We start from the raw sequence: 15,357 nt of genomic DNA, 5'->3' as shown, positions 1-15,357 counted from the left end.
CCTGAGAGATTTGAGTATAAGATAGACAGAATGCAGAAATGAAGGAGAAATCAGTATAGCTCTGAAATGGGTCAAAGAAATGTGAAGAAAGGAATATTTGAATCGTCTTTAATGGTAACTAGAGAAGACTGATCATGGAAGTGGGAGGGAAAGATGGCAGAATGGGTATTCTTGGCAGAGGAAACTAGGCACACAAAGGGTAGGAATACGAAGGCTGATTGCCCAGGTGCCTACTTGGGTCCCTGGGCAGGGGGTTGCTGTGGTCTGAATGTTTGTGTGCCCCCAAAATTCAAATGCAAATATATTCTAATAAATTCAAATATACTGACATTCAGATCCCCAAGGCCATGGTAGTAGGGCGTGGTCCTTTAGGGGTGATGAAGTCTTGAGGCAGAACCATTGGAATTATAAGAGGCCCCAGAGTGCTCTCGCCCAGAGAGCAAGGAGAGATAAGAGTGGGGAGGGGTTCAGGACCAGGTTGTCAGGGGCATTTTTATGTCCTGCTGAAGAGTTCAAAATTTTTTCCTTTTAGTAATAGAATGACTTTGGAATAAGCAGGGAACTGAAAAGAATCAGGTTTGCAGTGGAAGGGGTTTATTTTTAAAATAATTTTTGCTTTTATGTTGAAATGTATTTGACTTAAAATGTTGTATTAGTGTGAGGTGTACAGCAAAGTGATTCAATATACATATGTTTTTGGAAGAAGTCTGGAAACACCCTTGGGAGCACCACTCCATCACTCGGGGGTCCTGGTTGAAATTTCCCCAGTCAGTGCACAGGCCATGGGGTACCCCTGGAGGCTTCCTCTCAGGGTTTGGCACTAACCTGTTCTTACAGGGACTGTTTGCTCACTGCCAAAACAGTAGTCTATATCTAAAGTTATTCTACTTCTCTCCAAAAGGTAAATTTGAAAAGCAATATACCTTTAGTTAAGAGAATTAATCTTTCATCATTTAAGTAGCTGTTTACGGCACCTACTTCAGTTTTAAAGACAACTTGATGCACATAAATAGCTATAAGCCCCTGGAACTCTCTTTATGCTTGTGTTTTAAATTTATTGGACCCAACTTCTGCCAGTAATTCTAGAATTTTCTTTGACCTGTCATCTTTAAGAAATATATTCCTGTAAGTCTGGACTGAGAATTTGGGGGAAAAAAATACACGCTTCCTAAAGCCTCTTAAAACCTTGCTCTTTAAGGGCAAATTACTCAAGAATAAAAGAAAAACTTTAAAAAATAGATATATCAGTGGAGATACGAATATGCAATATGAAGAAATATGTGTAGGCAGGAGCATCTGGAGAGCTCATCTTCATTTAAAATCAGAGTATCTGGCAAAGTTTCAAAGCTTTGGGTTATTCAGTTTTGCAGTTCAAAACAAATGTCCAGTTGAGCCCTTGAGCTGTCTGTGTGTGCCCACTGCTGCGACAGTGGGCGAAGCTATTCTGAAAGAGATCAGTAGCTTTACGGCAGACTGGGTCAGTGTGACATTCCTCAGTGGGTGCAGTGCCTTTCTGAGATGGGTTTTAGGTTAAACTCCTTGATCCCAGCCTGGTCATCTGAGTTGGGGCATAAATTGAAGTGTTTCCACATATCCACAGATGTCATATCAGGCAGAAATGAGAAAATCCAACCAAGCTACCAAACGCCCTACTGGAGTTGGCCTCCTAGGACCCCGGGGACCACGTAGTTGCCACAAAGCCCACAAGCTAATATCCACAGGCCAGTGTTTTATGTCACCCAGGCAGCATTTTTATAGAGTCATATTGGTGGGTATCATCTAAAATTTGAATTATTTACAAAAAAAAAAAAGCACCTTACTTCTGTCCCTTCTCTGACTAATTAAACTAGTCTGAACCTGCATGGTTAAGACAGTTGTCTGGGCCTAAGTAACCACTGGTCCTGTAAGATGGAGCAGACATTCTCTGCTCGTCATCCCACTCTACCTGCTCCAGGCTTCTTTAGGCATTTCTGCTACCCACTTGATTTCAGTAGGCCAGCAAATATTTAAGACTGAATAACAGGTATTACATGAGGATACCAGTCAGCAGAAACTAGGCCTGAGCACCAGCACAGAATCTTAGAAGATGAATGTGCTAGACTGGACATTGGAAAAGACCCCAATGCTGGGAAAGATTAAGAGCAGGAGGAGAAGAGAGTGACAGAGGATGAGAAGGTTGGATGGCATCACCGACTCGATGGACACAAGCTTGAGCAAATTCTGGGAGATAGTGAAGGACAGGGAGGCCTGGTGTGCTGCAGTCCATGAAGTTGCAAAGAGTTGGACACAGCTGAGCGACTGAACAACAATGACAAAGGCTGGACACGACCCTTCTAATTACTACTATAAAAAAGTCCAGGAGGTCCCAAGGAAGGAACTGGGGAGGCAGTTCAGGGAGTGGGGCCCTCAGGAGCTTGGGTTGGTAGCTTTTTACCAACTAGCATGGAAGTACAGCATGTTTATTAAGAACACTTCTTTTTTCTTTTTTTAATTTGGTTAAATTGGAGGATAATTACTTTACAATCTTGTTGGTTTCTCCCATACAACAACGTGAATCAGTCATAACTATATGTATAAATATATCTCCTCCCAAGAGTACTTCTTAATCAATCAATACCTGTGAAAGAGAGAGAAAGGGAACATGAGTGGGCAGAGCAAGAAAGGGGGCAGCAGGAAGACCTTTGTGGTGATGGAATCTCCATTTTAACTGCGGTGGTGGTGACCTGAATCTTCATATGTGAAGAAATGACACAGAACTCTTGTCAGTGTCCTGGGTTCAATATTGTCTTATAATTATGTAAGATATAACTACCTTGAAGACCTCGGTAAAGGATACAGAGGATCTTTCTGTACTGTCTTTGCAACTTCTTGTGAATCTATAGTTATTTCAAAATTCAAAGAAACAAAAAGTGGGAGGGGGGGGGAAGGTGGGCAGGGCAGGAAGTTCAGCTGCAGAACAGGCCCAGGGACAGCCTCCGCTGACCCCACAGGAAGCTCAGGAGCTGAGGTGGCCCTTCATATTTGTCTCCCATGGGGCAGAGATGACCTGGCCAACCACCCCAACACGGATCACTCACTAAATGCAGGAATGGTCTTGCCCTTGGCAGAGGCAGCTCTCTGCTACTGAGGCAGTCCCTGACAGGGGCTGAGAAGTGAAGGCTCTTGGCCTGGAGCACCTCCAGCATCTAGAACAATAGGTCCTTCATTGAAGGAGTCTGGAGAACACACCACAGTGGCCCCCACGGCCAGCAGCTATACAGTGGCAAATATCAACTCTGCCTCTAGACACAGGGTGTGACCCTCTCCTATATGTTACCCAAGGCTGTGCCTAAGTTCTTTGGCCTAATTCAGGATCAAACCAGTTCTGGCCCAAGAGAGCAGTTTGATGCCGTAATACTTTCTATCCCCTTTACTATAGTAACTTATTTAGTCACTACAGAAATGGTTTCATCTTCACATAGTATTAGATCATCAAACTGTTATCATTCTGTGTTCAGAAATCTGAATCAACTCTTATAATATCTTACTTTAAACCTCAAAAAAGAATGCTTTTTGAGAAGGACCAGTATCTTCCTCCTTCTGATGTCTTCCCTTTTCTTTCCCCTGAAACTCAACTCTGCCGTGTTTACCACACAAGGAATAATCAAATGTCTTCAGCTCTGGTTTGTACATTCCTGGTGCAACTTTTTACTTTTATGCAATTTTGATCTATTCAGAGGATTGGTGATCCAGACATTTGGAAAAACTCACTTTACTGAAAAATGGATTTTAGGGACTTTAACCCAATAATAGATATATTTTTCTAAGTGGGTCTGAAGCAGTTGTCCCAAAGAAGAAATCACAGTCCCAAACTCATCATCGGGTTTGTTATTTTCCAAAATCTCACTGAAGTGTTAATGCCAGTGGAATTTTCCTACCACTCCCTTCCCTTCTCTCATCTCTGATGGGATTAATGTCATTAATTTCTAAAATCTAATCTGATTTATTGCAATTTTATATTAAAGATTGCCCTTAGATGTCAAATACTAAAGAACCTGTTACTATTTTAGTCGTGCTGGTTCTTATTCTTTCTTTCATTCAGTTTTTTATTCCTCTCATAAACTTTTAATGAAAATTTGTGTGTTAAAGGTTGTTTTTAATAGAATTTATAGCTCAAAAATGTTCTGTCTCTTGTCTTAAATTTTGAAACCTATAAAAAGAAAGAAGGAAAGAAGCAAGCAGAATTTTAAAAATAAGTCTGGCATTTATTAATAGCTAAGCATTTTCTTGAACACACCAAGTAGGTAGTCCATATTATGCTAAGGGCTAGGAAAGATACAGCCATAAAAATCTTTTTTTTTTTTTTCTTTTTAAAAATATGGAACGCTTCACGAATTCGCGTGTCATCCTTGCGCAGGGGCCATGCTAATCTTCTCTGTATCGTTCCAATTTTAGTATATGTGCTGCCGAAACGAGCACAGCCATAAAAATCTTTACTCTCAGTGTACAATCTAATCAGGAAGAAAAGCCTGACACATATAAAGGCAAAGTAAGGCACCATAATAAGTTGCTAAATGCTCTTCTATTGAGTATGTAAGTGATGGCAGAATTCAGAAAAATGAAAGGGGGCAGGGTGGATAGGAGTTGGTCAGGAAGATTGCATGGAAAAGAGAAGTTACTCTGAGTGTTAAAGAAGAGAGTGAGATGTGGAAAAACAAATGAAATTAAATGGAAGAGGCTCATTTCAGTTTAGTAACAATATTAGAGGCACAGAGTTTATAGAAAGATGAAAATAGCAGAGGCTTGATAGTGATAAGAAGTTATTAGTAACTTTCTTCCAAAAATTTCAAGTGTTGAAAACATCCAACCCCTCAATCTACTTTCAAGATTTCCTGGCAAAGTGAAAGAGGCAATTTTTTTTTTTTTTTTATTGCTTTACAACTGAGGTTACTGACTTTCTAAACTACAGTTTGGGCTGATTCTAGAGTCAAAGAGTTAGGAATTCAGCATCAAAAGATGAAAATCTGTATTTCCTGGCAGTGTGAACATGAGCAAATCATTAAATATTGTGAGCTCTGGTTTTCTCATCTAAGAGTGGAAATGAGAGCCTTATTTATATCACTGGGTTATTGTGGCTATTAAATTATATCAGTCAATGTGAAATTCTTTTTAAAATATTTAACAATACAAATAAATGTTAGTGTTTTTGTTACCCTTTGCACTAGACCACACGTTTATGTCACTGATTTAGTCTTTAATTAAAAAGTTAAGTGCAATGTTTTTTGTTTTAAAGATGAATATATTTTTTTATTTTATTCATTTTTATTTTTATACAGTTTTTTAAGGTTATAATCCATTTGTTGTTTAGTCATTAAATCATGTCTGACTCTTTTTGCAACCCCATAATCTGTAGCCCACCAGGCTCCTCTGTCCATCGGATTTCCCAGGCAAAAATACTGGAGTGGGTTGACATTTCCTTCTCCAGGGTACAATTCATTTATAGTTATTATAAAATATTGGCTATATTCCCCCATGTTGTACAGTGCATTCTATCTTACACCCAATAGTTTATGCCTCCCACTTCCCAACTCCTATATTGTTCCTCCCCTCTCCTCACTGGCAACCACTAGTTGTTCTCTGTGTTTGCTGCTTTTTTGTTATATTCATTAGTGTGTTGTATATTTTAGATTCCACATATAAGTAATATCATACAGTATCTGTCCTTCTTTAATGTAGTTAACTTAGCATAATGCCCTCCAAGTCCAGTCATGTTGCTGCCAATGATAAAATTTCATTCTTCTTTATGGCTGAGTAGTATTCCATTTTGTACATGTACCACATCTTCTTTATCCATTCACCTGTTGATGGACACTTGGCTTGCTTTCATATCTTTTCAATTGTAAATAATGCTGTTCTGAGCATTAGGGCAGCAAGTGAAGAACTAAAGAGCCTCTTGATGAAAGTGAAAGAGAAGAGTGAAAAAGTTGGCTTAAAGCTCAACATTCAGAAAACTAAGATCATGGCATCTGGTCCCATCACTTCAAGGCAAATATATGGGGAAACAGTGGAAACAGTGGCTGACTTTATTTTTCTGGGCTCCAAAATCACTGCAGATGGTGACTGCAGCCATGAAATTAAAAGACACTTACTCCTTGGAAGGCAAGTTATGACCAACCTAGATAGCATATTCAAAAGCAGAGACATTACTTGGCCAACAAAGGTCCATCTAGTCAAGGCTATGGTTTTTCCAGTGGTCATGTATGGATGTGAGAGTTGGACTATAAAGAAAGCTGAGCACTGAAGAATTGATGCTTTTGAACTGTGGTGTTGGAGAAGACTCTTGAGAGTCCCTTGGACTACAAGGGGATCCAACCAGTCCATCCTAAAGGAAATCAGCCCTGAATATTCATTGGAAGGACTGATGCTGAAGCTGAAACTCCAATACTTTGGCCACCTGATGTGAAGAGCTGACTCATTTGAAAAGACCCTGATGCTGGGAAAGATTGAGGGCAGGAGGAGAAGGGGATGACAGAGGATAAGATGGCTGGATGGCATCACTGACTCAATGGACATGGGTTTGGGTGGACTCTGGGAGTTGGTGATGGACAGGGAGGCCTGGCGTGCTGCAGTTTATGGGGTCACAAAGAGTCGGACACGACTGAGTGACTGAACTGAACTGAACTGAGCATTAGGGTGCGTGTATCTTTCCAAATGCGTGTTTTTTATTTTTTTGGATACTTACCCAGGAGTGGAATTACTGGTCATATTATCGTTCTATTTTTAGTTTTGTGAGAAACCTGCATACTGTTTTCCACAGTGGCTGCAACAATTTACATTCCCACCAACAGTGTACAAGGATTTTCTTTTCTCTACATCTTCACCAACACTTGTTATTTGTATTCTCTTTGGTGATAGCCATTTTGCCAGGTGTGAGGTGGTATCTCATTGTGGTTTTGATTTGTACTTCCCTGATGATTAGCAATACTGAGCATCTATTTATGTGCCTGTTGGCCATCTGTATTTTTCTCTTTGGAAAAATGCTTAAACTGTCTTCTGCCCATTTTTTAATTGGATTGTTTGTTTTTTTGATGTTGAACTGTATGAGCTGTTTATAGATACTGGATATTAATCTCTTATTGGTCATATCATTTACAAATATTTCCCCCCACACACATACTAGGTTGTCTTTTTGTTGATGGTTTCATTTGCTGTGCAAAAGTTTTTAAGTCTGATAAGGTAAACATAAACATTTTTTTTTACTTTTTGCTTTTATTACCTTAGAGACAGATCCAAAAATATATTGCTGCAGTTTTTATCAGAGTATTCTGCATATGTTTTCCTGTAGGAATATTATAGTATCTGGTCTTATATTTAGGTTTTTAATCCATTTTCAATTTCTTTTTGTATATGCTGTTAGAGAATGCTCTTATTATATTCTTTTCCTTGTAGCTGTTCAGTTTTCCCATCACCACTTATTGAAGAGACTCTTGTTTTTCTCTGCTGTACTTTCTTGCCTCCTTTGTTGTAGATTAATTGACCATAAGTGCTTCAGGGTTTATTTCTGGGCTGTCTATACTGTTCCATTGATCTATGTGTCTGATTTTGTGCCAGTACCATATTGTTTTGATTACCGTAGCTTTGTAATATAGTCTGAAGTCAAAGAGTGTGATCCCTCCAACTCTGTTATTCTTCTCAAGATTATTTTAGCTATTCAGGGTCTTTTGTGTTTCCATAAAAATTTTTACACTACAAGTAGCAATCACAAAATTAAGTAAGTCTCAACTAGTTTGTTGTTTTTTTCATTTTTTAACCTTTTTACTTTATATTGGATTATAGTTGATTATACAAAAAAAAAATGTATTAAGAACTCAGATGATCACAGTGATATAGTTACTCACCTAGAGTCAGACATCCTGAAGTGTTAAGTCAAGTGGGCCTTAGAAGGCATTACTAAAAATAAAGCTAGTGGAGGTTATGGAATTCCAGCTGAGCTATTTCAAATCCTGAAAGTTGATGCAGTCAAAGTCTTGCACTCCATATGTCAGCAAATTTGGAAAACTCATCAGTGGCCACAGATCTGGAAAAGGTCAGTTTTCTTTCCAGTCCCAAAGAAGGATAGTGCCAAAGAATGTTCAAACTACTGTACATTTGTGCTCATTTCACATGCTAGCAAGGTAATGCTCAAAATCCTTCAAGTCAAGCTTCAGCAGTACATGAACTGAGAACTTCCAGATGTACAAGCTGGATTTAGAAAAGACAGAGGAACCAGAGACCAAATTGCCAACATCCACTGGATCATAGAGAAATCAAGGGGATTCCAGAAAAACATCTACTTCTGCTTCATTGACTGCACAAAGACCTTAGCCTATGTGGATCACAACAAACTGTGGAAAATTCTTCAAGTGATGGGAGTGCCAGATCACTTCTCCTGCCTCCTGAGAAACCTGTATGCAGGTCAAGAAGCAGCAGTTAGAACCAGTCATGGAGCAACAGGCTAGTTCAAAATTGAGAAAGGAGTTCGTCAAGGCTGTATATTGTTACCCTACTTATTTAACTTATATGCAGTGTACATCATGCAAAATGCTGGGCTGGATAAATCCCAAGCTGGAATCAAGATTGCCAGGAGAAATATCAACAGCCTCAGATATGCAGATGACACCACCCTTATGGAAGAAAGCAAAGAGGAACTAAAGAGCCTATTGATGAGGGTAAAAGAGGAGAGTGAAAAAGCTGGCTTAAAACTCAACAATCAGAAAACCAAGATCATGACATCCAGTTTCACTACTTCATAGCAAATAGAAGGGGGAAAAGTGGAAGCAGTGACAAATTCTATTTTCTTGAGCTCCAAAATCACTGCAGATAGGGACTGCAGCCATGAAATTAAGACACTTTCTCCTTGGAAGTAAAGCTATGGCAACCCTAGATAGCATATTAAAAAGCAGAGACATCACCTTCATGACAAAGGTCCATATAGTCAAAGCTATTATTTTCTCCAGTAGACATGTATGGGTGTGAGAGCTGGACCATGAAGAAGGCTGAGCACTGAAGAATTGATGCTTTTGAACTGTGGTGTTGGAGAAGACTCTTGAGAGTCCCTTGGCCTGCAAGGAGATCCAACCAGTCCATCCTAAAGGAGATCAGTCCTGGGTGTTCACTGGAAGGACTGATGCTAAAGCTAAAGCTCCCATAGTTTGGCCACCTGATGCAAAGAACTGACTCATTGGAAAAGACCCTGATGCTGAGAAATATTGAGGTCAGGAGGAGAAGAGGGTGACAGAGGATGAGATGATTGGATGGCATCATCAACACAATGCACATGAGTTTGAGCACACTCTGGGAGACAGTGAAGGACAGGGAAGCCTGGCGTGCTGCAGCTCATGGGATCATAGAGTCAGACGTGACTTAGCAACTGAACAACAACTTAGTTGATCATCAACATTCTGTTAATCTCAGGTGTACAACAAAGTGATTCAGTTATAGGCATACATGTATTTATTCTTTTTCAAATTCTTTTACCATTTATGTTGTCACATAATACAGAGCATAATTCCCTGTATTATACAGTACACCATTGTTGGTTATTCATTTTTAATATAGGGTGTACATGTCAATTCCAAACTCCCCAACTAGTGTTCTTTTTTTACAATCAACCTCGGTTATATATTATACGTATGGGTCAGATTTGTATTTGGATTGTTGTCATAGATTGAAAGCCCTGGTTATACTACAGTACTGAAAGTACAAAACATTCAGTCCTCATTTTTTCAAATCCTCAAGTTAAACCAGGAAAAAAAAAAAGATTTCAGAGATAAATTACACTATTAACATGAGATTATGATGAAATAGGGCATAGTTAGTTCAGTCACTCAGTCATGTCCAGCTCTCTGTGACCCCATGGACTGCAGCCCGCCAGGCTTCCCTGTCCATCACCAACTCCCAGCGCTGCTCAAATGCATGTCCCTTGAGTCGGTGACATAGGGCATGGTACTACATATTCTTCCCTCATAGCTCAAGTGGGAAAGAATCTGCCTGCAATGCAGGAGACCCAGTTCCTGGGTTTGGAAGAGCCCCTGGAGAAGGGATAGTCTACCCACTCCAGTATTCTTGGGCTTCCCTTGTGGGTCAGCTGGTAAAGAATCTACCTACAATGTGGGAGACCTGGGTTTGATCCCTGGATTGGGAAGATCTGCTGGAGAAGGGAATGGCTACCCACTCCAGTATTCTGGCCTGGAGAATTCCATGGAATAGATAGTCTATGGGGTCCTAAAGAGTCAGACACAACTGAGTGACTTTCACTTTCACTTCACTTTCACAAAATATTCTGCATTTTTTTTCTTACATCTATTGCTGAAACTCAAATTCTACCTTTACTTCTTCTACCCATTGTAAAAAGTAAAGAGTTGCTTTGTTTGTTCCAGTAAAATCTGCTTGCCTAGAACTCATCTTGCCCTATGTTTTCTGGACAATTTTAAGTTGCTTATTTTTATTTTTTTATTTTTTCTTTTTTTTTTTTTATTTTATTTATTTTTTTTTTCCAGTGGGTTTTGTCATACATTGATATGAATCAGCCATGGATTTAAACTCTCTATCAGGATTGTGGAATCAAAAATAAAACTCAGTATAGAAATCCATTTTATCATCTAAAATCCAGGGCAGAAAGAGATGGTATATGCAAAGAGTTTAAGTAGAGAGATCATAATGATGTGTCTCTTTACAGCAGATTCATAGTTTAATCAATCCATCCCTGGTGACAAATCCAGAGCTAGCAATAACTGAGAGCCTCTACTTCCCTCATGCCTAAAAAAGCAAGTGGAGAAAACAGCGAGCTAGATCCCAGGTGGGAGTCAGAACAGTAGGAGAAGAGCCATGTGACCAGAGCTGTTATGGTGGGACACAGTCTCTGCCAGAAACAAGCAGAGAGGGGGACTTGGATTTGCATCAGAAAATTTTTTTACAGAATATCCCATTAACAGTGGCTCAAGCAATATGTGCATTTACTACTTACTTAAATTTAGAAGTGGTCTCAGGTTTGGTTAGGCAGTTTAAGGGTGTCATCAGGCTCTTCTTGGGTTTCTGCTCCACCCCTAGTGTGATGACTTTTTGGCTTCATGAACTTTTTGCCTTCATGATTGTCACTACTTACAGGCCAGATGATAGCTGAAGTCCCAGATATCACACACATATTCAAGGCATGGAGATAGAAGAGGTAGTGGTGTCAGCAAGCTCTTCTTTTACATCTGTCTGTTTTGTAGGGCATCTAACGGTTCTCCAGACATCTTCAGCCAACTTTCACAATAGTCTCTAGCCAGAATTCTTTCACCTGCACCTCCAGTTGCAAAGGGTGTCATAAGTGTGAACATCTGGCAAAGGTGAATGGGATACCTTAACTGGTTTAGACTAATCCCAATCTAGCCATGGGTTTGGGCTACTTTGGTTCCTGGCTGTTGAGTAGCCAACCAATAGTGTTGACCCACTAGAACTTCTTTAAAGAATAAAGTAAAGAATGAAGTGTCCTGATTGAATTCATAAACAAAACAGATTTAAGATCACAGTTTCAAAGAAGGAAGTGAATTAGTAGATTAAAAAGATACACAGTTGGCCTGATTCATTTCTGCTCTGTTGTGAATACAGTTATCTTTTGCTTTCTCAAGATAAATTCATTTCAGATAGCCTATGAAATCTTAATCTCCTTTAGTTCAAAATTACCTTTAACATCTGTGTTCTCCATCATTTGGTACAATGCTCAAGAAGGGAAAATAATGGGCCAATGATTAAGAGAAATCTTGGAAGATGAAGTGACCTTAGTGACTGTCACTAAAATGCAAACATGGCTTTAAATAGTAAGCATGAAAGTTCTTGACAGGTAGGGCTCTCAGGAAGGCCCTTGAATGGCAGGAAGTCGAATATTATAAGTGTGTGATAGGAGTTACTCTTCTTCTTTTATTCATGTGTCAACAGAGGGAAAGAAATTTCTAAAACAAGAAGACCAGACATAAATCCTAAGCGTATAGAGGAAATGTATGGTTAGCAGTTCAAAGGGGAAATGAAAAGCAAAAGAAAAGGTCCTAGAGGCCAAGGTTAGCGAGGTTCTTCCAGCCTCTGGGTCCTCCTTGGCAAGAACCCTGTTGGCAGTGAGGCTAACCTGAGCTTGAAGCCCCAGTCCTTGAGCCTCTCTTCACTGCGAAGTTTGACAACTTGTTACTCAGAGCATACAGTTCACTCTTAGAAGAAGAAACAAAACTAAGTGGCTCATAAGCCCATGGTATGGTATTTTGGGGTCTCTTCAGCTTGTTAGTGGCTGACCAGTTAGCATTTCTTTTTCTCAAGCTGTCATGATCCTGGGAATGTAAACTGTGGCTCCTTGGTTAGCCTGAGTTTTCTGAGATGCAGACCTGCAAGGGATTTCCTGGGAGATTAGATATGCAGGAATCTATTAGAGGAAATGCCTGTGAGGAAAAGGGGGGAAGAAATTGAGGGGACCGGGAGAGCTGTCAGACTGCAGTGCAGTTCCAGCTTCTGTGAAGAAGAAATAAATGAAGGGATGAAAAAAGGGAAGGAGAGAAGGAAGGAGGGAGAGAGGGAGGGGGAGGGCGGGGGGACGGGAGAGGAAAGGTCTTAGATAGCAGTATGGTGCTAGGAAAGTTTTGGCAGGGACCTAGGGAAATAAGCAAAGAGAAGGAACATGATGTATTTTTGATAAGCTACCATCTCAGACTTTTATTTTAAAGTTTATCTGGAGAAAAAAGTTTTATCTTGATATTGACCTTTTCCTTGTATGAAGAGTATTTTAATGATGTCATATTGTTTTCCTACAGGAAACTCTTAACTACAGGCTGAGTTTCACTAAGGCAAGAACTTCAATTTTCACATTGTAGTGTATTGAGACACCAGTAGGTAAATGTTCCTCATCCTAAATTGTGTCATCACATCTGATCTTACTCCCTTCAAAAGTTTCACTTTTCAGAGAGGCCATACATGTTATTTTAAAATGGCAAAATGAGCATTACCCAGCTTCTGTACTGGTTTTTGTCACCTAAACCATTCCTGGAAACAAGGGTTTAGGACATCATTTGGGACAAGAGATGAAACAACCTAAAAGTAACTTTATTCTTCTGCCTCTAAACATTGAATGCATGTTAATATCTGCCAAGTTTTTTAAAATATTTAAAAATTTGACATTAAATTTTGTCAAATATAAAGATTTGACAAAAATCTCCACTCTGTAGTAAATACTAGAAATTCTACCCAGTATGCCTCTGTTCATCTCCTGAGCAAGAGGTACTTGTTGCCACTGCCTTTGAACTGCTTTGAAGTTCATTCCTGTCCCTATTACATCACTGTCTCCCATCCTCTCAACTTCAGTCCTCATACACATACTATTCATATTACCTAACCTAAGGCTATAGTTTTCAGAACAGTGAAAATTTTTCATTTAACCAGTCAAGCCTATACATTTGTATATCTGTACCTATTCCTTCATTTTTACTTCTCATTAAAATGTTATCTATCAAAGAGGGAACCACTAAATGGTAGCTTTTAAGTAGAAAGCAAACCATAAAATAAAGTATGCACCAGTTTAATTCTATGGTTTTACTTAATTTACAACTCATACTTCTGCTTATGATTTCAAATGCCTTCATGCCCTGAGCTTTGCATGGAACAGAGGAATAACCTGGCAGAGGAGGGACAGATCAGGAATTGGGAGCATGGGCCAATGGAAAGAGCCCTTACAGACAGAGCTAGAGACCTAGATTACATTTTCAGTCCAACTATCTAGTTGTGAGGTTTTGAGCAGTCCCTTAACCACTTTGGGACCCAGTTATTTCATCTCTAAAATTATGACCCATTTAACAATTAGGTCCATTCCAACATCAGCCTTCAGTGCTTTTATTTTGTTTTATTTGCTGCTTTCATTTTGAGCATTTCCTTGCAATCATGTGAAATGAGTGCAATGGTGCCATAGTTTGAACATTCTTTGGCATTGCCTTTCTTTGGGATTGGAATGAGAACTGACCTTTTCCAGCCCTGTGATCACTGCTGAGTTTTCCAAATTTGCTGGCATATTGGGTACAGCCCTTTAACAGCATCATCTTTTAGGATTTGAAATAACTCAGTTGGAATTCCATCACCTCCACTAGCTTTATTCATAGTAATGCTTCCTAAGACCCACTTGACTTTCCGTTGCAGATTATCTGGCTCTAGGTGAGTGATCACACCATTGTGCTTAGCTGGGTCATGAAGATCTTTTTTGTACAGTTCTTCTGTGTATTCTTGCCACCTCTTCTTAACATCTTCTGCTACGGTTAGGTCCATACTGTTTTTGTCCTTTATTGTGCCCATTTTGCATGGAATGTTTATTTGAAATCTTTAATTTTCTTGAAGAGATCTCTAGTCTTTCCCATTCTATTGTTTTCCTCTATTTCTTCGCATTGTTCACTTAAGTAGACTTTATCTCTCCTTGCTCTTCTTTGGAACTCTGCATACAGATGGATTTATCTTTCCTATACTCTTTTGCCTTTAGCTTCTGTTCTTTTCCCAGCTGTTTGTAAGGCCTCCTCAGACAACCATTTTACCTTTTTGCATTTCTTTTTCTTGGGGATAGTTTTGATCACTAAATCCTGTACAATATTATGAAGCTCCATCCATTGTTCTTCAGGTACTCTGTCTATCAGATCTAATCCCTTGAATCTATTTATCACATTCACTGTATAATCATAAGGGATTTGATTTGGGTCATATCTGAACTGGTGTCAGATTCTGGTGATGATCCAACTGACAGGATTCATAGACAAACATTGAAGGAAATATCAACTGAATTGTGGGGTTTAAGCATATGAGCTCTAGAGCCTCTGCCTGGCTTAGTTCCATTTACTACCTTGTGATGTGGGGTGAGTTACACTCTCTGTGCCTCACTATTCACATCTTTAAAAAGATGGTAATAACACTTACACAGTCGCTTCCTGAGGTTGTCTCAGGAATTAATAGAGATCATCTTTATAAAGTGCTTAACATGGCATTTGGCCCATGGAAAGGGGTTATTAGCTCTCAGCTAGCATGATTTTTTCATATTCAATACCTCTGTGCCCATAGCACTATGCAGAGTGAAGCCACAGAATATCCCCATTTCTGCGTATGTGAATTTAAAAATTTCCAAAATGCCAAAGTTCTCATCCAGGGAGGTGATACATGGAAATGCAGCAAAGTCACTTATTTTTGTTACTTTGATGGAGAAGAAAATACTGTATTTAGCTGTCATGAGAAGTTATTTTCCTGAATGAAGGCTGAAGAACCAAAAGAGCCTAGAGTTAGAGATAAGAATAGTAAAGAAGGCAACAGGGATGGAAAGATACAAATGTCTTTATTAAGAGCCACAAATGG

The 15,357-nt window shown here is 39.4% G+C and overlaps 1 protein-coding gene and 1 non-coding gene across 9 annotated transcripts in view; one reads left to right on the top strand and one right to left on the bottom strand.

The window, feature by feature from the left end:
- The window catches only part of GHR (growth hormone receptor), a 302,306-nt gene that overhangs the window by 168,495 nt on the left and 118,454 nt on the right, over positions 1-15,357 (top strand). The window lies entirely within an intron of this gene.
- On the bottom strand, positions 4,352-4,458 carry LOC122684010. The gene has a single exon (XR_006337907.1). It is a non-coding gene; the product is annotated as a U6 spliceosomal RNA (small nuclear RNA).

The sequence above is a fragment of the Cervus elaphus genome, chromosome 25, assembly GCF_910594005.1.
Source record: "Cervus elaphus chromosome 25, mCerEla1.1, whole genome shotgun sequence".
Classification (NCBI taxonomy): Eukaryota; Metazoa; Chordata; class Mammalia; order Artiodactyla; family Cervidae; genus Cervus; species Cervus elaphus.
Note: the sequence above shows the minus strand (reverse complement) of the source record. Positions and strands in the feature narration are given on the sequence as shown.